Consider the following 24055-nt stretch of genomic DNA (forward strand, 5'->3'; position numbering starts at 1 on the left):
TCAAGATTCTCATCATCTTTATGTACCTACACATCTCCTTATCCCCCAGATCTTCTTTACCTGAAGCAAACCAAGTGAAATTTAATTCCTTGCAACCAAAACAGCACATTTGAAGTTGGAGTTTAGAATAGGGTCCAGCTTTGGGAAATTTTCCTGAGGAAAAAAGCTAATGGGATTTGATGACCAATTTTATCACCCTATTGATTATTTTCAAAAGGTAGAGCTATTGGAAAAGAGAAGCCTACTACATTTTACAGCAAATCACACAAAACCGAATCTGAGACATGTGGTTTCAAACCACTCAGAGTCTGAATTTGCAGCAAAATTAAGGCTGTAATAGACTAAAGGAATGTTCAGAGGAATAACAACCAGAAACAACATAAAATGGAAAATACATTACAAGAAATTAAAAGAACTAGTATAGTTTGGGGCAACCACAATTGAACTCTGCAGGAGCTGCCTTTATTTCTCTACCTTAATATGTATTTGTTCCTGCAGATTAGTAGCCTCCATTCAGGGAAGAAATGGCCCTGGATCAGTGGTCCATCTTAGGAACCACAGGTGTTGTTGTACACATTCTGTTTACAACCTCAGGGGTGAGTGAAAAACAAAACCTAACCAAGAAAACAGCGACCACAGACCAGAATGAGCTTTGCCAACATTTCCTTCCTAATCATTCCTAAACAACCAGACACATAATGGCATGATAACAAGCACAAAGTTCTAACATCTACGTGGAATGTCAGTTTTAAATAAGAGTGAGGACATGGGTGTGTTTGCGCATGTGTATGTGGAAAACAATTTAAAAAATTAATGTGACTAATCTACTCATGTCTTGCATATTCAGTAACCTTCAGAATTCACCTCATTGAAGGGCCACTAGTTTTGAAGAATGTAGATTAATAAGCCTCCTTGCTTAAAAAATGAGCTTCAATATTTGTGCAAATCATAGAGTCAAAAGAAAAAAATCGATGGACTATCGACTACTGGGGATGATCACATTCATTTTGCCCTTTGTGGTTGGTGAAATCCATGCTGCAATTACAGAGACAGGCTGGCAGCAAAGAGCCTCAGTCGGGCTTTCAGCTCCACATTAATCCAAAACTCCCCATTTTAATGCAGATATAGATTGCCACAAGTCAATAGCTGACTACTTGAATTGTGAAGTAGCAGCTCCGCGTGGCACTGGCAAGCGTAAGCTTACAATATTTGGGAATTTCAAAGCTTTGCTGTGTGAACCAGTGTAGCTGAGGCTCAGGGGGAGGTGTGGTTGTGCTGATGCTGTTGAAAAGATCTGTCTTTGGGATCTAAAACACAGATTATAGCAAATTCAAGGTGGGTGGGTCATAGAATTATAGGAGTATAGAGCTGGAAAAGGCCTAGAGGTCACCTGGTCCAGCTCCTTCCTTAAAGATGAGGAAATTGAGGTCCTTGGAGGTTAACTAACTTGCATGTGGTTACACAGCTAGTCAGCAGAAGACTCCATACTAGAAAAAGAGAGATGTCCTCCTGGATTTTCTACTACTCTGCATAGGTTATGAAAAATCAAAATTTGCTTTCTTTGCTAGATCACACACTTGTGCACATGCAGTAGATACATCACTGAGTAGGTTTTATTTAATTCAGTTTTAGTATTCAATGACCCACGAAATGGGGTGGTAAGGAACTCATTCTCATTACTGGGAGTATGTATGTAGTGAGGCCAGTGTAAAAACTAAATTGTAACATTTTGCAGCTGAGGGGAAGGTGAGATCCTGAGAGGCATTAAATGGGACAAAATTTAAAAAAAATTACTTTGCAAGTGATAAAGCACTATACTCATATTAGGGGTATTGGTTATTTTAAAGTATGCCTTTTTTTTGGGGAAGACTTCTATTTCATGCAGTACTTGGTTTGTTACTCATATCAAACCAGTCTGTGAATACATAGAGAATAAGGATCAGTGTCTCATGTTTCTGTCATCAGTGAATACCACAGTGTTTGGCACATAGCAGATGCTCAGTAAATATATTTGCTGTATGTTGAATGTTATATATCTAAATCCATATCATAAGTTATTGTACTCAAAGTGTGGTTTGTGGTCCAGTAGCATCAATTCCACCTGGGAGTTTGTTAGAAATGCAGGATTTGGGGCCCTTCCCCAGACCTACTGAGGCAGAATCTGCATTTTAACAAGATCTCCGAGTGCCTGACAGTCTCATAAAAGTTTGAGAGGCCTTGCAATAAACTGTGCTGAACCATCTCTATTCATCCAAACCCTATTGCATGAGTTTAGGTGTGGTCTGCATACGGGGTAGCAATAGTGATTGATTGAAATTATCACTGAATGGCTCTGAAATCATCCACAGAAGTAGCAACATTGGACAGGCATGTTGGTTCATGCCTGTAATCCCAGCACTTTGGGAGGCCAAGGCAGGTGGATCATTTGAAGCCAGAAGTTCGAGACCCACCTGGCCAACATGACAAAACCCCCTCTCTACTTAAAAAATTTAAAAATTAGCCGGGAGTGGTGGAGCACACCTGTAATCCCAGCCTCTTGGGAGGCTGAGTCATGAGAATTGCTTGAACCTGGGAGACAGAGGTTGCAGTGAGCAGAGATCACACCACTGCACTCCAGCCTGGGTGACAGAGCCAGATTCTGTCTCAAAAAAAAAAAAAAAAAAAAAAAAGAAAAAAAAATGGGGCAAGCTTGTCCTGCCAGGAGAGGATGACTGGGACTAACCAACTGAGGAAACACTGTGTTTTCATCTCCCATGTAATTCCCAAATAGGACATGTGTGTGAGCAGCATGGCACCATTTATATGATTTTTTCTCTCTCTAGCTCATGTAGGATAATTTGAGTTAAGTCCACTTATGATGAAACGCCACTGTTCATGGAAAATATTTTCTCTTGAGTGTCATGCTTCGTAATATTTGGATTTGAATACATTTGCTCAGTTTAACCAGATTCTGTTTCAACTAGTCCCACCAAAACCAGGGTTTTCACTCAGTTATGTTACACTGTACTAGAGTATTATGGCTCTAAATGTCTAAACATCTTCAATTGGAATTTTGAAACAGAGCAATGGGGCATGAATCCTGAGCTTTGTCACTTATTTATGACTTGAGAAGCTCTCTGGATACCATGTGTATCTCAAAGGAAACGGAGAGTGGCCTTGGCCTGTGGAGCTCTGACTCTCAATCCCATGCTCCTTTCTGTATGTATCTCTAGGACCTGAGCGGATGCCTGAAGGACCACACCAGAGCTTTGGCAAAGTATTTTATCACTGGGTTTTGCTACCTTGTTTTGTGATGTCACAAGAGAAAACTCAATTTAGGCTGAGGCTGAGCCCAGATCAATATGGAGCTGCCTGTGCCCCTGCCCTGTTCTTGCCCTGGGTCATCCTGCACTCAGTGTTGACTTTGTGGCCTCTACTGAAATACTTTCAGAAGGCAGATACATGGTTGATGGAGCTGGGGTTGCCTGTCTCACTGACAGAATGGTCAGAATTCAGCCACTTAGAAGCAGCAACTAGCCTACTTTGACTTGCTTTAAAAGGAATCAAGACTCTTTGGGCTTCCATGGAAATAAGTGAGTTTGCCCTGTAGAGGAAGCTCTGGAAGGATGGATCAGGAATAAGAAGGGTTCTCCAAGGGTTCTCTCTGCAGCTGCTGCCTTCACATTTAGCCCCCACCCTGGTCCTCTGTCTCTGCCCCCTCTCTGCCAGGCCCTTTTCTTTTTCAGGCTCACTTTTTCAGGCTCTTCTCTTTCCTTCTCATGCCTACCTCTTTCATTCTCTGATAAAAGACAGAGGAGATCTGGGCAGGGCATGCTCAGTAGTCGCAGGCAGGTTGTGTATGTAAGGAGGTAGCCACAGCAGTATCTCTCCATGGTGTTTCTCTTGTTTATATGAGCATAATTCACCAGATCAGTAAACATATCAGCTGGAAACCTCTTGCTTTATGACACAGCAGATCAGTTCAAACCAAACGTTTACTAGAACATATTGCCGGACAGCCTACTTTGGCTGTGAAGAAAGCTGATTCTGTTCCCCCTGGTGCTGACCAGTTCATCTCAACGGCTTGCTTTTAGACATCCACATACATGCTGAAAAAAGGATAAAAATTGTAGTTAGCTTACCCTGTATTGGCTTTTAACCAACCATGACTCTGTAAGTGGATAACTTGTTTTAGGGAAACAACTTCCCCCAAGCAGAATTTGGACGTTATTATTATTATTATTTTTGATTGAAGCAAAGGTAATGCTACATAATGATGTAGCCACAATTAACTTTTTGGGCTGAAGTTCCCATAAACAAGATCAATATCAATGCCATTATTTATCTCTTTTTTTTCCAGATACCACTCTTGTAAAATTATGACTAAAAAGCAAGCTGTTTAAGATGGAAATATGAGTCTGTTATTTAACTCTTCGCATCCCAAATTCCCATGGTCATGGCCTAAGAATTCTAAAAAAGGTCAGGAAAGAGGGGAGCAGGGTGTTAATAGCAGAATTGAAAGGAAAGGAAAGACCAGAAACTTGAAGGAGTTTCTTCACGTCGGCATTACTGGATTGTTGGGAAGGATGATTAATCTGCAGTTGTCTGGGGAAACAATTGGAAGGGACCTTCTCTAGCTCACCACTGGAACATGCATCTCAGGGTGGCAGAGGCTGCAAGGGAAGGTGGGCTTAGGCAGTGGTTTGGGGTCTTGATCTCAAGAACATCATGGGGGAAAGGTATGATGTCCCACGTTCACACAGAGTGGAGATACTGTGGACTGTCATATGTACATCCAGTTGTAGTTGGCCCTGCTGTGGTGGGGAGCAAGCAGTGGTACTTCTTGAGGGCTCTAACGAGGGCAGATAATGAGGGTGGGGAGGTAGGGACTCAATGACCTTCAAGCTGCCTCCACAAGCAAAGAAGACTTTTTGACCTAGTGATGAAGTATAGCTTTCTTTCTTCTTTTCACTGAAAATTAGCCTGCTGATCTTAACACAGTAAAATTTCAGGATTTAAAAAATTTCCCTCATCCCCTCATCTGGGCCTGAGACATGCAAATAGAATCCAGCAATGTCCCTGCCAGGCTCCTTTTTCAACTCGTAAGTCTAGACAAGTATATATTCTTATGTCTTAAGAATGGACAAATTGAGTAAATTATTATAAACATGATCTAGTAATATAATAGCTAGCTAGCACTTACTGAGCACAAACTGTGTGCTAAGCACTTGACATAATAATCATTCTTATAACAACCCTAAAATCTGAGAATTATGCACACATCACATGTAAGTAAACAGAAGCCCTCTGAGATTAAAGAGCTTATTCAAGTAAGTAGCAGGATGGAAATCTGAGCCAATTTCTAACTCCAAAGTGCATGTTCTGAACCAAAAAATAACTGGGAGCAGGGTGATTATGTCCTCAATAAGCAGAGCAATAAGAAATAAAAAGAGAGAAACTTCAGAAAATCTCTATTTTGTATTATCAGTGAAATTTAACAATGGTATTTTCTTTTCTTTTTAAAAATAATTTAACTTTTATTTTAGATTAAGGCGTACACGTGCAAGCTTGTTACATGGGTATATCACATGATGCTGAGGTGTGGGGTGTGAATAATTCCATCACCCAGGTGGTGAGCATAGTACCCAAAAGGTAGTTTTTCAGCCCTTGTGCCCACTCTTTCCACCCGGTCCCAGTAACCCTCAGTGTCTATTGTTCACATCCTTATGTTCATGTGTACCCAGTGTTTAGCTCTCACTTGTGAGAACATGAGGTATTTGGTTTTCTTTTCCTGCATGAATTTGCTTGGGATAATGGCCTCTAGCTGCATCCATGTTGCCGCAAAGGTCGTATAGATGTAATTTTTTTTTTGACAGAGTCTCACTCTGTTGCCCAGGCTCGAGTGCAATGGTGCGATGTTGGCTCACTGCAACCTCTGCCTCCTGGGTTCAAGAGATTCTCCTGCCTCAGCCTCTTGAGTAGCTGGGATTACAGGCATGAGCCACCACACCTGGCTAATGTGTGTATTTTAAGTAGAGATGGGGATTCACCATGTTGGCCAGGCTGGTCTCAAACTCCTGGCCTCAAGAGATCTGCCCACCTCGGCATCCCAATGTGCTGGGATTGCAGGCATGAGCCACTGCACCTGGCCAAAGGTAATAATTTTATTCTTTTTTATGGCTGTATAGTATTCCGTGGTGTATATGTACCACATTTTCCTTATCCAGTCCACCATTGATGGGCACCTAGGTTGATTCCATGTCTTTGCTATTGTGCTTAGTGCTGCAATGAACATAGGGATGCATGTGTCTTTCCAGTAAATAATTTATTTTCCTTCTGGTACATACCCATTAATGGGATTGCTAGGTCAAATGGTAGTTTTATTTTTATTTTTTTATTTTTTTGAGAAATCTCCAAACTGCTTTCCACAGTGGCTGAACTAGTTTACATTCCCACCAACAGTGTATAAGTGTTCCCTTTTCTCTACAGCCTTGACAGCATCTTTTTTTTCCTTCACTTTGAAATAATAGCCATTCTCACTGGTGTGAGATAGTATCTCATTGTGGTTTTGACTTACATTTCTCTGGTAATTACTAATGATGTGCACTTTTTCATATGCTTGTTGGCTGCAATGTGTGTCTTCTTTTGAGAAGTGTCTGTTCATGTCCTTTGCCCACTTTTTAATGGGGTTATTTGGTTTTTGCTTGTTAATTTGTTTGAGTTCCTTATAGAGTGTAGATATTAGATTTTGTCAGATGCATTGTTTGTAAATATTTTCTCCCATTCTGTAGGTTGTCTGTTTAATCTGTTGATAGTTTCTTTTGCTGTGCAGAAGCTCTTTAGTTTAATTAGGTCCCACTTGTCAATTTTTGGTTTTATTGCAATTGCTTTTGAGGACTTAGCCATAAATCTTCACCAAGACTAACACTGAGAAGGGTATTTCCTGTGTTTTCTTCTAGGATTCTTATAGTTTGAGGTCTTACATTTAAGTTTTTAATTCATCTTGAGTTTTTTTTTTATATGGAGAAAGGTAGGGATCCAGTTTCATTCATCTGCATATGGATAGCCAGTTATTCCAGCACCATTTATTGAGTCCTTTCTCCATTGCTTATTTTTGTCAATTTTGTTGAAGATCAGATGGCTGAAGGTCTGTAGCTTTCTTTCTGGCTTCTCTATTCTGTTCCATTACTCTATGTGTCTGTTTCATACCAGTACCATGCTGTTTTGTTACTGTAGCCTTACAGTATAATTTGAAGTCAGGTAATATGATGCCTCTAGCTTTGTTATTTTGGCTTAGGATTGCTTTGGCTATTTGGGCTCATTTTGGTTTCATATGAATTTTAGAACAGTTTTTTTCTAGTTATGTAGTAAATAGTATTTGTAGTTTGATAGGAAGAGCATTGAATCTGTATGTTGCTTTGGGCAGTATGACCATTTTAACAAGGTTGATTCTTCCAATCCATGAGCATGAGATATTTTTCCATTTGATTGTGTTCTCTATGGTTTCTTTCAGCAGTATTTTGTAGTTATCCTTGTAGAGATCTTTTACCTACCTGGTTTGATATATTCCTAGGTATTTTATTTTTTCATATGGCTATTGTAAATGGAACTGTCTTCTTGATTTGGTTCTCGCTTGAATGTTATTTGTATATGGAAATACTACTGATTTTTGTACATGGGTTTTGCATCCTGAAACTTTACTAAAGCCATTTATCAGCTCTGGGAGCCTTTTGGCAGAGTCTTTAGCTTTTCTGGGTATAGAATCTTATAATCGGTGAAGAGGCACAATTCATCTTCTTCTTTTCCTATTTGTATGCCTTTTATTTCCTTCTTCTGTCTGCTTGCTGTGGCCAGGACTTGCCACCCTGTGTTGAGTAGGAGCAGTGAGTGTGGGCATGCTTGTCTTGTTCCATTTCTCAGGGGAAGGATTCCATCTTTTGTCCATTCCATATGAGTTGGCTGTGGGTTTGTTACACATGGCTCTTATTTTGAGGTACTCCTTTCGATGCTTAGTTTTTTGAGAGTTTTTATCATTAAAGGATGTTGAATTTTATTGAACAGTTTTTCCATGTCTATCGAGATGATCATATAGTTTTTGTTTTTAATTCTGTATTTGTGGTGAGTCACATTTATTAATTTGCAATTGTTGAGCCACACTTGCATCCCAGGAATAAAACCTACTTGATCATGGTGAATTAGTTTTTGATGTGCTGCTGATTTACAAGTATTTTGTTGAGGTTTTTTTTTGTGTCTATGTTCATCAGGTATATTGGCCTGGTGTTTTCTTATTTTGTTGTGTCTTGGCCAAGTTTTGTTACCACGGTGATGTTGGTTTTGTAGAATGAGTTATGGAGGAGTCCCTCCTCCTCAATTTTTTGGAATAGTTTCAGTCGAATTGGTACCAGTTATTTGTATGCCTGGTAGAATTTGGCTGTGACTCCATCGGGTCTGAGACTTTTTTTTTTTTTTTGGTTGGTAGGTTTATATTACTGATTTAATTTCAGAACGTGTTATTGGTCTGTTCAGGGTTTCAGTTTCTTCGTGATTCCATCTTAAGAGGTTGTGTGTTTTCAGGAATGTATTCATTTATTCTAGATTTTATAGTTTGTGTGCGCAGAAGCTTTCATAATAGTCTCTGAGGGTGTTTTGTATTTCTGTGGGATTGGTTGTGATGTCACCTTGGTCATGTCTGATTGTGCTTATTCAGGCCTTTTTTCTTTTTTTCTTTGTTAAAATAGCTAGTGGTCTATCAATCTTGTTTGTCCTGTCAGAGAACCAGCTTTTGGTTTTATTGATCCCTTATATAGATTTTTTTGGTTTCAATTTTGTTCCATCCTGCTCTGATTTTAGTTATTTCTTTTCTTCTGCTAGCTTTTTGGGTAAGTTTGCTCTTGATTTTCTACTTTGTCTAGGTGTGATGTTAGATTGTTAATTTGAAATCTTTCTAACTTCTTTGTTGTTGTTGTTGTTGTTCTCCTCCTCCTCCTCCTCCTTCTTCTTCTTCTCTTCTCCTTCGTCTCCTTCTTCTCCTTCTTCTTCTTCTTCCTTCTTCTTTTTCTAATGGAGCCTTGCTCTGTCACCTACACTGGAGTACAGTGGTGCAATCTCAGCTCACTGCAACCTCCACCTCCTGGGTTCAAGCAATCCTCCCATCTCAGCCTCCTGAGTAGCTAAAATTACAGGTGTGTGCCACCATATCTGGCTAACTTTTTTGTATTTTTAGTAGAGAGGGGTTTCACCATGTTGGCCAGTCTGGTCTTGAACTCCTGATCTCAAGTGATCTGCCTGCCTCGGCCTCCCAAAATGCTGGGATTACAAATGTGAGCGAACACGCCTGACCTCACCTTTTTGATGTAGACATTTAGTACTATAAGCATTCCTTCTAACACTGCTTTTGCTGCATCCTAGAGATTTTGGTGAGTTATATCTCTGTTATCATTTATTTCAAATAAAATTTTGATTTCTGCCTTAATTTTATTGTTTACCAAGAAGTCATTCAGGAGCAAGTTGTTTAATTTCTGTATAACTGTGTGGTTTTGAGAGAACCTCTTGGTATTGATTTCTATTTTTATTCTCCTGTGGTCCAAAAGTATACTTGATATTATTGTAATTTTTTTGAATGTGTTAAGCCTTTCCTTATTGCTGAGCATTTAGTCAATCTTGGAGTATGTTCTATATACAGTTGAGAAGAATGTATAATCTGTGATTGCTGAGTGGAGTAATCTATAGATGTCTATTAGGTCCAATTGGTCAAGTGTCCAATTTATGTCCAGAATGTTCTTTGTTAGTTTTCTGCCTTAATGATTTGTCTAGCACTGTCAGTGAGGTGTTGAAGTCACCCACTATTAGTGTGTGGCTGTTTCAGTCTTTCTAAAGGTCCAGAAGCACTTGTTTTATGAATCTGGGTGCTCCAATGTTGAGTGCACATATAATTAGGGTAGTTAAGTCTTCTTGTTGAATTGAACTCTTTATCATTATATATGCCTTTCTTTATTCTTTTTTACTGTGGTTGGTTTAAAGTTTATAGTATCTGATATAAGAATAGCAACCCCTGCTCTTTTTGGTTTTCCATTTGTGGGATAGATCTTTCTCTATCTTTTTACTTTGAGCCTATGGCTGTCATAACATGTGAAATGGATCTCTTGAAGACAACAGACTGTTGAGTCTTTTTTTTTTTTATCAAACTTGGCACTCTGTGCCTTTTAAATGGGGTGTTTAGACTCTTTACACTCAAGTTTAATATTGATATATGAGGTTTTGATCCTATTGTGATGTTGTTAGTTTTTTATTCTCAATTGTGTAGTTGCTTTATAGGGTCTGTGGACTCCAGGCTGGATGACAGAGCAAGACTCCATCTCAAAAAAAAATGTGTTTATGTGGTAGCAGGAATCACTCTTTAGTTTCCATGTATAGAATTCCCTTGAAGATCTCTTGTAACACTGGTCTAGTGGTAACAAATTCTCTTAGCACTTACTTGTCTGGAAAAAATTTTATTTATCCTTTGCTTATGAAGCTTAGTTTGGCAGGATATTAAATTCCTGGCTAGAATTTGCATAGACCACCATGCAACCTTTTTGATACAAGCCCTTGAACAAACACTTGAGCTAAATTAAAAAAAAAGAAAAATATCAATAACTGAGAAGATGTGATCATCATCATCATCATCATCATCATCTTCTTCTTCTTCTTCCTCTTCTTCTTCTTCCTCTTCTTCCTTCTTCCTTCTTCCTTTTTCATTTTCTAATGGAGCCGTGCTCTGTCACCTAGGCTGGAGATAATACATGAGCGTATTTTAATCCATGAAACCTCTAACTTCTACTGCCATTCACATAGCTTTTATTTATGTTCATAAAAGTTAGTGAACATATCAGAAATAATTCTGTAAACCAGCACCATCAAATAGAACTTTCCAAAATAAATATTGTCTACACTGTCTGAGTGTGGCTGCCATCTATATGGAACTGTTGAGCACCTAAAATGTGGCCAGTGTGACTTATGGTCTGACTTTTTAATTGTATTTAACTAGTTAATATGAATTCAAATACCTATTTGTGGCTAGTGGCTACCCTACTGGATAGTGCAGCTCTAAGAGTAGGTACAAAATTAAAAATTGAGGAGGGCAGGTATGAGGGGAGTAGATACATCTACTAAAAAGGTAGCAACAATGCCTTTTACTTACAGAGTCCTTACTCTGTGTTGATACTTGTGCTTCAACACATACACTTTGCACATATTCTACTGCAGTGGGTGCTGTATCAGTGATTTACATTTTTGTGTATGTGAGAGTGTGTATGTTAATTTTTGTTTGAGAAAACTTTCCTGATTGTTGGATTAGACAGGAGCAAAAATCACCTTAAACTTGAAGTTCCTTGTTTTAAGACTACTTTTTATGGCCTTTTTAGTGAAGTGACTACAGATCAGGTAAGGCCTTATTGTCATGGAAGAAGGCTATACCAAGACTTTTGGTGACTTGAGTGCTTTAAAAGCAATCTGTTTTAACTCTATGCCTATTGATGAGCAGATTCTAAGATTTATGTGGAAATGTAAACCACCTAGAATAGCTAAAACAAATTTGAAAAAAAGGATAACTTGTTGGATTTTCACTTCCCAATTTCAAAACTCGCCCTAATGCTGCAGTTATTAAGACAGTATGATACTGGATAAGGATAGATGTAGACCAATGGAACATATTGTGAATCCAGAAATAAATCCTATATTTAGAATTTAGACTTTTTTGTTTGTTTGTTTTACAAAGGTATCAATGCAATTCACTGGGAAAAAGTCTCCTCAACAAATGGTGATGGGACAATGGGATATCCATATGTGTGAAAGTGAACTTAGACCCTCACCTCATACATGCCATATACAAAAATGAACTCAAAATGCATCACGAACTTAAAGTAAGAGCTAAAACAGTACAATCTTTGGAAGAAAACATAGAAAAAATATCTTTGTGTCCTTCAGATAGGCAAAGATTTCTTAGATATGACGCCAAAAGCACTGTTCATAAAAAATTGATAAACTTGACCTCATTAAATTAAAAATTTTCTTCTTTAAAAAATGCTATTAACAATATGAAAAGACAAGAAATAAATCAGGAGAAAATATTTGCAAAACACATATCTGCAAAACACATAAAGGATTTGTATCCAGAATTTATAAAAAAATCATAGTGCTCAAAAATAAGACAAACAGCCCAAACAAAAATGGACAAAAGATATGAACAGACATTTCATCAAAGAACATGTATGAATGTCTAGGAGGCACATGAAAAGATGCTCAGCATTATTAATCATTAGGGAAATGATTCACACTCAATAGAATGGCTATAAAAATAAGAAGAAAATAACAAATGTTGGTGAGGATGAGAAATAAAAACCCTCATACATTGTTGGTGGGAATGTAAAATTATGCATCCATTGTGGTTACAGTATGCATTTGTGGTAAGTTAGACATTTTCTTAAAAAGTTAAATATAAAACTATTACATGACTCAGTACTGTTTCTAGGTGTATATCCTAGAGAAATGAAAACATATGTCCACACAAAAGCTTGCACAAGAATGTTCATTGCAGCATTACTGATAAGAATTTCAAACTGGAAATAGCCGAAATGTCTACCAATCTTGTCAGAATTGTCCAGGTATATATAACTCATATTTAGGGTTCACAATTCATATTTAGAATATGCAAAAAATATTTATTTTAGCTCTGCCAGTGTAGATGTGTATCATTGGATAAATTACTTAATATAAATCTCAGTTTCTCCATTTGTAAAATGGGAATAGTAACAGAACTAACTCATTATTGTGAGTATTAAAAGAGTAAATCCTCGGAAAGCCCTTGAAGTAGTTGTTGGCACATAGTAAGTCTTCAGTAACTGTTGGTAGCTGTTTTTCTTTGGGAAAGAGGATCTGGAGTATAGTATAAACAGCATTAGCCTAGAAGACTAGTTCTAGGCCCAGTCTGCTCATCAGTAGCTGGGAAAACTTGGGGATACTACTTCTCTTTCTCGGATCATAGTTTCATCTTTGCAAAATGAAAAGAATGAAGTAGATGATCCCAAGTGACCCTCATGGCTAGGTTACTATGTGAATTTGTGATAGAAGAGTTAGTCCAGTTGGCTGATTAAAAGAAATTCACGTTAAAAAATGATTGATTTATGTAATCCCAGCACTTTGGGAGGCCAAGGGGGGTGGATAATTTGAGGTCAGGAGTTTGAGACCAGCCTGGCCAGCGTGGTGAAACCTTGTCTTTACTAAAAATACAAAAATTACCTGGGCATAGTGGTGGGCACCTGTAATTCCAGCTACTCAGGACGCTGAGGCATGAGAATCACTTGAACCTGAGAGGCAAAAAAGATTGATTTAAATTATCATGATTGTGTTCATTACTCACAATATTGGTACCCCAGAATTGTTCTCACCTATTTATTTTGACAGCACAAACTTGGCCTAAAACATGAATTTATCTTCATTTGTTTCTTTTATTCTTCCTTAGCCAACATCAGGTTTTGCTGATCTGCTTGTTTCACGTTCTGATTTTCTGAATTAGGATGAAATTTCGTTACTCTAAACCTGTCTCTCTCCAATATGGGTTACAATAGAATCCACCACTTTAAACAATCCCCAATTGGAATAAGAAAATCCTCATAAACCCTGCCTTCTTAGAGTGTGTACATGGGACCTCATTCTGTAGATTTTCATTACTTCTTGTTGTGATTTTTTTTATTATTAGTTTTTTAAAAAACAGGAGGAGAAAGAGAAAATTGTTATCATCCCCTCGGGCATTTCGTAGTTACAGGAATGGAAGTTTAGCTATTGGTGGAGACTCCATGGGAATTTGAAATAGTTTTACTACTTATCCAGACTACTTACTATCGGAAAAGATAACCTTTGCCACTGATTTAATAACAGTTGTTCAACTCAGTTATGTAAACACTTGGAACTTTTGATTCTTCTGGAATATTATTGAATTTTAAAAATGCCCTTTAGCATACTAAGGATAAAATTTATCCTGTCTGCAAATCTAGAAGCATAATATAATATGAAGATAAAAAATGTTTTAAGAAGCTTTTTTTGAGATATGTAAACAATCTAATTTTCACCTTCAATTGTTAATTGCACATAATTTTGAAAAATAATAAATTTAGCCAAAGTCAAGTCTGCTAGGCTGTTGTATGCTTTGGCTATAGTACTTCATTTTTGTAAAATTTGTTGTTTTCAAAGGTGGAATCTCACTCCATAGGAGTGAATTAAACATTCTGCTATGGTTACCTGCCACTAGGTGAACTGTGGCATCTGAATTCTTGAGCTAAGATACACTGATGCCCTTAAGGTCCAGATGAGAAGAAGCAGGGCCAAAGTACATGATCCATTCATCTGCATCATTTTCTACAAAATATTAATTTTAAGTTGAAAAAGAGACACAGAATCATTGCAAAAACAAGAGTTCTAAAAATACAAACTCTTTTGTATAAATTCACTGCTAATCATTTTTTCACAGTAAAAAACAATATTGTTTTAGGTAGTTTTCCTCCATTTCTGAAGAAAGGCCATCCAGTTTGTTCCCAGTGGCCAGGAATGCCCTTTATTCCCTTCTCTTGATTTTGAGAACTCAAGTTGTCTTAATTCTTTTTTCATAAGCCTTGGCATTAGACTTGAGGAAGAGAAAACATGAAAAGTTTGGGTTGTCTCTCTTTTTCAAGTGACTTTGAATTTCCCATCTCAAGACACACCTAACTTACTCTTGGATGGCATTTTACTTTGCTGTCTGGGTCTGTGTTTAGCTGATTTTCTCTCCTTGTGCCTTATTTCTCTATTGCATAGTCTAGATTGCTGATTTTTTAAAAATACTTTTTATATTTATTTGACAAGTAAAAATCGTATATATTTATGGTGTACAACATGTTGTTTTTATATATGTAGATAGTGTGGAATGGCCAAATCAGGCTATTTAATACATGCATTACTTCACATACTTATTTATTGCGGTAAGAATACTTAAAATCTACTCTCTTGGTAATTTTCAAATATACACTATGTTGTTATTAACTGTAGCCATTATGATGTACAATAGATCTCTTGAACTTATTCCTTCTAACTGAAATTTTTCTGTTTGTTTGACCAACATCTTCTCAATCTCTCCACCCTCCAGTCTCTGGAAATCATCATTTTACTCTCTGTTTCTATGAGTTCAACTTTTTTACACTCTACATATGAGTGAGATCTTGTGGTATTTGTCTTTCTGCGCTTGGCTTATTTCATGTAACATAATGTCCTCTAGGTTCATCTATATTGCCTCAAATGACAGGATTTCCTTCTTTTTTGAGGCTAAATAGTTTTCCACTGTGCATACGTGCCACATTTTCTTTATCCATTCATGTGATAATGGACACTTAGGTTGATTTCATGTCTTGGCTATTGTGAATAGTGCTGCAACAAACATGGAAGTGCAGCTATCTCTTTGACATACAGATTTCAATTCCTTTGGCTATCTACCCAAATATGGGGTTGCTTGATCGCATGGTAGTTCTATTTTTAATTTTTTTTTAGAAGTGCTACACTGTTTTTCATAATAGATATACTAATTTATATTCCTACCAATAGTGTGCAAGGATTCCCTTTTCTCCACATTCTTACCAACATTTGATATCTTTTGACTTACAAAAAAATTTTTTTTGAGGCAGGGTCTCACTGTCACCTGGGCTGGAGTGCAGTGGCACTATCACAGCTCACTGCAGCTTTGAACACCTGGGCTCAAGTGATCTTCCTGCCTCAGCATCTCAAGTAGCTGGGACTACAGGCACATGCCACCACACTTGGTTAATTATTTTGAGTTTTTTTAGAAATGAGGTTTCGCTATGTTGCCCAGTCAGTCTCAAATTCCTGGGCTCAAGCAATCATCCCACCTTGGCCTCCCAAAGTGCTAGGATTACAGGTGTGAGTCTCTGTACCTGGCCTCTTGACTTTGTGATAATGGCCATCTGGACAAGTGTGAGGTTACATCTCATTGTAGTTTTGATTTACATTTCTCTAATGATTACATATGTTGAACTATTTTTCCATATAAAGTCATGCACCACATAATGATATTTCTGTCAACAAAGGACTGCATATACAATAGTGGTTCCATAAGATTATAATGGAACTAAAAAATTCCTAGTGACATAATAGTGCAACATATTACTCGTGTGTTTGGGGTGATGCTGTTGTAAACAACCCACTGCACTGTCAGTCATATAAAAGCATAGCACATATAATTATAGATAGCACACAATATTTGATAATGATAACAAAAACTATTATCTATTATTAAAACTATTATTTGATAATTGTTGATCAATTAGTTGATATTACTGATAATGATAATAAAAACTATGTTTATGTATTTACTATACTTTTATTGTTATTTTAGAGTGTATTCCTTCTACTTATAGAAAAAAAAGTTAGCTATTAAAACAGTCTCAGGCAGGTCCTTCAAGAGGTAGTCCATAAGAAGGCATTGTTATCATTAGTGACAGCTACGTACATGTTATTGTCCCTGAAGACCTTCCACTGGGACAAGATGTGGAGGTGGAAGATGATGATATTGATGAGCCTAACCCTATGTAGGTCTAGGCTAATGTGGGTGTTTTTGTCTTAGGTTTTAGCAAAAAAGTTTAAAAAGTAAGAAAATTAAAAATGCTTATAGAATGAAGATGTAAAGAAAGAAAATATTTTTACACCTGTACAATGTGTTCATGTTTTAAACTGTTATTACAAAAGAGTCAAAGTTAAAAAATTAAATTTTATAAAAAAGCTATGGTAAGCTAAAGTTAACTTATTTTTGAAGAAAGAAAAATGTTTAAAAAATCAATTTGGGCGCAGTGGCTCATGCCTGTGATCCCAGCAGGCATTACTTTGGGAGGCTGAGGTAGTCAAATCACTTGAGGCCAGGAGATCGAGACCAGCCTGGCCAACATGGTGAAACTCTGTCTCTACTAAAAAAATACAAAAAAAACAAAAGAAAGAAAAAATAGCTGAACCTGGTGACACACCTGTGAACCCAGTTACTTGGGAGCCTGAGGCACAAGAATCATTTGAACCCTGGAGGTGAAGGTTGCAATGAGCTGAAATCGCACTACTGCATTTCAGCCTGGGCGACAAAGTGAGACTGTGTCTCAAAAAATAAAATAAAATAAATAAATAAATTTAGTGTAGCCTAAGTGCACAGTGTTTATAAAGTCTATAGTAGTATACAGTAATGTCCTAGACCTTCACATTCATTTACCACTCACTCACTGACCCACCTAGAGCAACTTATTCATGGTAAGTGTTCTATACAGGTATATCATTAAAACATATTTTGTACTGTTTTCTTAATGCACTTTTTCTATATTTAGATATGTTTAGATATACAAATACCACTGTGTTACATTCTCTAAAGTATTCAGTATAGTAACATGCTGTACAGGTTTATAAACTAGGAGCAATAGTGTATACCATATTGCCTAGGTGTGTGATAGGCTATACCATCTAGATTTGTGTAAACACTCTATAATGTTTACACAATGACTAAATCACCTAACAGTACATTTCTTAGAATGTATCCCCATTATTAAACAATGCATGACTGGTCCCATTGGCCATTTGTATGTCTTCTTTTCAGAAATGTCTATTCAGGTCCTTTGCCCACTTTTAATTGAATGGTTTTCTTACTATTGATTTGTTTGAGTTCCTTATACATTTTGTATATTAACCCCTTATTAGATGTATGGTTTGCAAAAATACATTCTCCATTATGTAGGTTGTCTGCTCACTGTTGACTGTTTCCTTTGCGATGCAGAAGCTATTTAGTTTGATGTAATCCCATTAGTGTATTTTTGCTTTTGTTGCCTGTGAGTTCGGGTTCACATCCAAAAAATTATCTCCCAGATAAATGTCATGGAGACTTTCCTCTATGTTTTCTTCTGGTTTCTGGTATTATGTTTAAGTATTTAATTCTTTTTGAGTTGATTTTTGTATATGATGTGAGATGAGGGTCTAATTTTATTTTTTTGCATGCGGAAATCCAGTTTTTTTAGTGGCGTTTATTGAAGAGATTGTCCATTCCCCATTGTGTGTTTTTGCTACCTTTGTTGGAAATCAATTGATCATAAATATGTAGATTTATTTCTGAGCTCTGTATTGTTTTCTATTCATCTATGTGTCTGTCTTCATGCCAGTACCATGCTGTTTTGATTGCTATAGCTTTGTAGTAGGTTTTTAAATCAGGTAGTGTGATGCCTCCAGCTTTGTTTTTTTCCTCAAGATTGCTTTGTGTATCTGGGTCTTTTGTGCTTCCATACAAATTTTTGTTTTTTCTATTTCTGTGTAATATGTCATAGGAACTTTGGAACTTTGATAGGAATTGCATTATTAAAGATAGCTTTGGGTAGTATGTGCATTTTAACAATATTAATTCTTCCAATCCATGAACATGGGATGTCTCTCTATTTATTATGTCTTCTTTAATTTTGTTTATCAATGTTTTATAGTTTTCAGTGTAGAGATCTTTCACCTCCTTGCGTAAATTTATTTCTAAGTATTTTGTGGTAGCTATTGTAAATAAAATGATTTTCTTGATTTCTTTTTTGGATAGTTCATTCTTAATGTATTAAAATACAGCTGATTTTTGTATGTTGATTTTGTATTCTACAACCTTACCAAATGCATTAGTTCTAACACTTTTCTGGTGGAGTCGTTAGAGTTTTCTATATATAAGATCATGTCTTCCGCAAACAAAGACAATTTAATTTCTTCTTTTGCTATTTGGATGTCATTTTTTTTTCTCTTGTCTAATTGCTCTGGCTTGAGCTTCCAGTACTAAGTTGAATAAAAGTGGCAAGAGTGAGCATCCTTGTTTCGTTTTTGATCTTAGAGTAAAAGCTTATTTTTTCACTACAATCTGGATTCTTAAAGTGGCTTGGTCATTATTACTATTATTATTGTTGTTGTAATTTATAAAGCCACAATGTAGATAGGCAACCTGGCCATGCAAGTTCATCTTTTCATCAACTGTAACTTAGACCCATACAGGGAAGGATGTTCTGAGAAATGTAGCTCCTAACCATAACAAAGTTGACATCATGATTGTGGCAAAATGGTCAGACACCAAAATTGTGAGGGAGCAAGAACTATGAGTAAGGAAAGGAACCTGACCAACAAAGACAGGGGAATGCATCATATTTATGAAGAATCAGAGGATCATATTGCCAATGAAAAATGGCAAGAATTGCTGGTCTGCAGAGCCACCTCAGTTCTCAACAACTTGTCAGTTTCAGACCCATATACATTTAATCTCTCCTTTTCTGAAGTATTTAAGTGCATTATCTTGCAAACAAAAGAATCCTCCAACTTGTTCCTAAAATAAAATTGGATTAACAGTAAAGGGTATCCAATTAGCTACTCAAAGATTTGTCCTAATTGACTAGAAAATGTACAGTCAGGGTCTAGCACAACATGTATTGGCACATTGTCAGTACTCAAAAAGTATTTGTATAGTGCCTGTAGTTCTAGTCACTTGGGAGACTGAGGCAGGAGGATTGCTTGAGCCCAGGAGTTTGAGGTTGCACCTGTGAATAGCCACTGTATTCAGCCTGGGAAACATATGAGACTTCATCTCTTTAACAAAAAGTATTTGTAGAATGAGTGAATAAGTTAATTAATATAGGCCTTGTGCTATTCTGTCAATTTTGGTGCACAAATCAATAAAACTGCATATGAGATCCTAAAGTTTTAGATCTTCCACCAGGTTAGATGGGTACTATGAGCTGATTTGTTAGGAATAGTAATTAACTTTGTTGAGTCCTCTTTGATATCCCTTGGTGTCCAGGGACATGTTTTAGGTGAGATGCCTCATCAGAATTAGATGAGCTGTATGGCTCCCCTGAGTATTCTGAAAATTGTGGGCAGATATGGTGGTGAATGTAAGGCACTGGTTCATTACTACATAATGAGTAAATTGGAATAGTTGAGCTAACCAATTCAGAGGCATTCTCTAGAATATAGTTATATTTGAAATGCCATATCAAAGCCTTTTGTTGAGATGGCCTTTTAACTCTAGGTTGATCAGTTCTTTTTTAAATGTAAATTTTTGCTGTTTAATTGAGGATATAAGATGTGAAACCATGTAACACATCTACTCCTAGGTACACATTTTACATATTCTTGCAATGACCTGAAAAGAATAGCCTTTGGCCTTTATATCTCATGTCTTCCTCATTATTATTCTAGTTATATGGGGGTGAGAGGAGTGAAGGATGTTCCTGTCTGTGATAGTGTAGAGAAAGATCTGCTAGCTTCCTTTCCTTCTTTTAAGCCTTGGTGAAGACTGGTTGGGCATCTAGGGGAAATGTAATCCCAAATACAAGGCTGAAATAAGAACAATTTCAATTCAAATCCTCAGTGTTAAACCAAAACCAAAATTTGAGCCTATGAGGGTCCAAAGCAAGACCAGCTTAACTCTTCTCACTTAGCTCTTGGCCTGTGAACACAATAGTGAATGGTTTGTAAGGACTAATATTGGACTCCATGAGTTAGGGCTGGTGAAGTAAATTTATTAAGAAAATTTCAGATTCATCTCTCCATTGTGGATATTCTCTCCAAAGACATTCTTAAAATGCCTTTTCTGATTTTTTTCCTTGCATTTTGATGTCTCATCATAGAATTAAATGTGGCTTGATGTAGAAACCAGACAGACTATTAGCAACTTTGATGTATTTCCTACAATTCTAAATATGCATTAGGTATTTTTGAAAATTTGCTATGTTAGAATGATGGCCCACATTGCACTTATAGTTACTTCAGCTCTCAGGCAGGGCATTTTTCAGGGAGGGGAAAAACTGTGCATGGGACAGTGGGTGAGAGCCCATGGCATGATCAGGGAACACTATGGTTATGGCACTGATAGAGTCAACAATCCCTTATGTCTGTTTTAAAATTGCTTTCATAAGCATTAACTCATTTAGCTCTTACAGAATTATAATATAGGGAACATTTAATTACAATTATTTTTTCCAAAGTCAAGTAAACAAAACTTTACATTCAATTAATTACATTTTTTTTGTGAGTATAGTAAATTCCTACAATCATTGAATGTCCTTCCTATTTCTCCCTACTCTTCCTTAGGATTTGTACCATATGTCTTAGTTGTGCATGCCAAGGATAATGGAAACAAGACTGGCGAGGGGAGGCATGGGTAGGACTTAAAAATTCCAGAGGTCTGCAAAGGTTTCTCCTCAGGTAGAGCAAACTGGGTCTGGTGGAGCAAAACTTGGGCTCCATGGGGTGGTGCTGGGGTTGGAGGGAGGGTCTTTTAATTTATCCTTGTTGAGGAAGCCTTTTTATTCTGGATGTTCTTTCTCCTCCAGATGCACCGTAACTTGCTAATGTTTCTTGCAGGGTGAGGTGTCCCAAATTGAACACAACATTCTAGATGTGGCTTGATGTAGAAACCAGAGAGACTATTAGCAACTTTGATGTATTTCTTACAATTCTAAATATGCATCAGGTATTTTTGAAAATTTGCCATGCCAGAGTGATGGCCCACATTGCACTTATAGTTACCTCAGCTCTCAGGAAGGGCCTTTTTCAGGGAGGAGAAGGACTGTGCAAAAGATAGTGGGTGAGGGTCCATGGCATGATCAGGGAACACTATGGTTATGGCACTGATAGAATCAACAAGTCCTTTAAGTCTGTTAAAGATTTGTTGAGCATGTCTAATGTGAGTCTTTATCTAAGTTACTATAAAAATATTGATTACAAGCGGGTAGGCCTAGGTCCCAGAGCATATCATTAAAGATCTCTTTTCTGGCTGATTTTGATTCTGATTAATACTTTGAGAAAATACATTTGTTCAGATATAATTTCTCCTAACTCTGCTCTCATAATCTCGAACTTCTTTTTCTTTATCACAAGGATATATGAAAAACCATCACATATCATGCTGAAATCAAGATAATAATACCCTATACCTGCTTTAAGGCCCAGCAATTCCACTTTTATGTATTTATCCAGGAGAAATAAAAACATGTCTACTAAAAGACTCATACAAGAATGTTTATGGAAACCATATTCACAATAACCCCACGCTGGAAATGACCCATATGTCCATTAATAAGAGAACAGATCAACAAAATGTGGTATATGCATACAAGGGGATACTCCTCACGAATAAAAAAGGAACAAACTACTGGTATGTGCAACACAGATGAGTCTTGAAAACATATTGAGTAAAAGAAGCCTTATATAAAAGAGTACCTACTGCATGATTCCATTCATGTGGAGTTCTAGAACAGTTAAAACCAACCTATGGTGCAAAAAATTAGAATAGTGACCATCTCTGTGGGTGAGAAAAGGCAACTTTCTAGGATGACGATCATGTTTTCTATCTTGATAGCAGTTTGAGTTAGACAGACGTTATGGACCAAATTGTCTTCCCACAAAATGTGTATGTTGAAGCTCTAACTCCCAATGTGACCATGTTTGGAGACGGGGCTTTTAGGAGATACTTAAATTTATATGAGATTGTAAGAGTGGGGTCCTAATCCAATAGGACTGGTGGCCTTATAAGAAGAGAATCTCTCTCTCTCTCTCTCTCTCTGTCTTTCTCTCTTTATCTCTCATGAGAACATAGAAGGCAGCCAACTGCAAGCCAGAAAGAGAGCTCTCACTAGAAGCTAACCATACTTACTCATGGATCTTGGAATCTGAAGCCTCTAGAACTATGAGAAAATAAATATTGTTGTTTAAGCCACCCAGTCTATGATATTTTGTGATGGCAGCCTGAGCAGACTAATGCAACACATGTATCCATAAACACATCAACGTAGCCAGCACTCTGACCAGTGTACCCAAGCAGTCCCCTGTGCTAGCTTCCAGTTACCACCTTCTAAGGTAAACATGCTCCGGGTTTTTAACACCATCAATAATGATATGACTTGCCTGCTTTTGAGTTTCACAGAAATAGAAGCCTAAAGAAAAATACTAAGATAATAATACTATAACTCATTGTTTTGTTTTCAGGAGTAAATGAGGTAACATAGTATACTTGGAAGAGTGCCTGGCAAGTATTGGATGTTGAAACATTGGTTCTCTTCTATGACCTCTTTCTTCTTCCTGGTCACAGCATGTAGCAGGTGGCTTAATAAAGCAAGTTCTGTCTATATGACCTCCATGAAAAGTGAACAGCCCTGCTCACTGCTCACTGACCAGCTGATCTTCCACACACCCGAGTCATTGAGATGGAGCTAAAACAACTGTATGCCTGGTTGAAATGTCTACTTCCCATTCAGATATTTAGACCTTGGTTAGACACCCACTAAATGAGGCATGTCTGTGGAAAAGCATTCCAAACTGAGCAGATGCAAAGAAATATTATCCTTTAGAACCCATTTGATCCCTTTTTTAAACCCAAGAAAACATAAATGCAACAATAGATCAATTTGACTGTAAATATTATCTAAGTATGTCCTTTAAAAGCCAAAGGAATGTCAGATACAATTTATTTTCCACTAGTGCAAGCTGAGACATTAAGTGGCAATTCTACTTCCATTAGCTAAATCTGGCAAATATGCAACTGTTTAAAGGCATTGTCGATAGCCATTCACAATTAAGTATTTGTACTGATGCCTTATTAAATTACCCTTTTCAAGTAGGCATAATAAACTAGGAGTTCACTGTGCAGATTTTCATGGGGAAAGTCAGATCAGTATGGAATTTATTTAGAGAGAATTTAGTGCACTGAGTAATGAAGTAAATGTCAAATGTTTTGACCAAATAAATCTTATCTTCCTTAAAACTTTTTTTTGAGGTCAAGAGACACAGCAAAATAAAAATCCCAGTGATTATAATTGTCATAATTTATAACTTTATTGAAACAACTTTAAAACGTTGATTGTCTTTTAAATAACGAAATCTATTTTGTTTTTAACTGACAGCATTGCCCTACACAGGGGATTTCTACTCTTCCTTTACAAAGCTGGTTTCTTCCAAACACTAAGATCTCTTACAGGGACTGAATGATAAATGGATGAATGAGGAGGATGATGAAGGGGGA

The 24055-nt window shown here is 37.0% G+C and overlaps 1 long non-coding RNA gene across 2 annotated transcripts; it reads left to right on the forward strand.

Annotated features, from left to right (window-relative positions):
- Positions 1-3365: 3365 nt before the first annotated feature.
- Positions 3366-24055, forward strand: LOC129526971 (uncharacterized). 2 transcript variants are annotated; one of them, XR_008671802.2, is made up of 3 exons: positions 3366-3572; positions 21127-21240; positions 24011-24055. It is a non-coding gene; the product is annotated as an uncharacterized lncRNA (long non-coding RNA). The 2 variants fall into 2 exon arrangements; XR_008671801.2 differs by lacking the exon at positions 24011-24055 and adding an exon at positions 21916-22093.

The sequence above is a fragment of the Gorilla gorilla genome, chromosome 16 (assembly GCF_029281585.2).
Source record: "Gorilla gorilla gorilla isolate KB3781 chromosome 16, NHGRI_mGorGor1-v2.1_pri, whole genome shotgun sequence".
In the NCBI taxonomy this organism is placed as follows: Eukaryota; Metazoa; Chordata; class Mammalia; order Primates; family Hominidae; genus Gorilla; species Gorilla gorilla.